The following is a 649-nucleotide window of genomic DNA, read 5'->3' on the forward strand; positions in this document are numbered from 1 at the left end:
TAGCCCCTTCCTTGGCATCCACCCTGAGGCATGTGTGCCAAGCAAAATGTCTTTGAGTGCCACACTCTGGCACCCATACCAGCAGTTGCCTATCCCTGGTCTAGGTCACTCTCAATCCTAGTCCTACCATCCAGTATATCTACTGCACTCCCAGCTTGGTGTCTTTCATGAACTTGTTGAGGGTGCAATCCATCTTATCTTCCAGATATTTAATTAAATCTATTCATCCAACCCATCCTTACAGTCCATTCATCAAACCTATACTGACTCAGCTTGCTTGCAAGAATGCTCTGGGAGCCGGTATCAAAAGACTTGCTAAGATCAAGGTATATTACATTCACTGCTTTCCGTGCATCCACAGAGCCAGTTATCTCACCATAGAAGACAATCAGTTTGGTCAGGCATGACTTACCCTTGATGAGTCCATGCTGACTGTCCCTCATCACCGTCTGATCCTCTAACTTCTTTAAAAAAATTGATTTCTTGAGGATCTGATCCATGATTTTTCCAGGGATTCAGGTGAGGCTGACTGGTCTGTAGTTTCCTGGATCCTCCTGCTTCCCTTTCTGAAAGATAAGCACTATATTTGCCCTTTTCCAATTATCTGGGACTTCTCCCTATCACCATGAGTTTTCAACCATAATGGCCA

This window comes from Gavialis gangeticus, unplaced genomic scaffold, assembly GCF_001723915.1.
Source record: "Gavialis gangeticus isolate Ggan-Ray unplaced genomic scaffold, GavGan_comp1, whole genome shotgun sequence".
In the NCBI taxonomy this organism is placed as follows: Eukaryota; Metazoa; Chordata; order Crocodylia; family Gavialidae; genus Gavialis; species Gavialis gangeticus.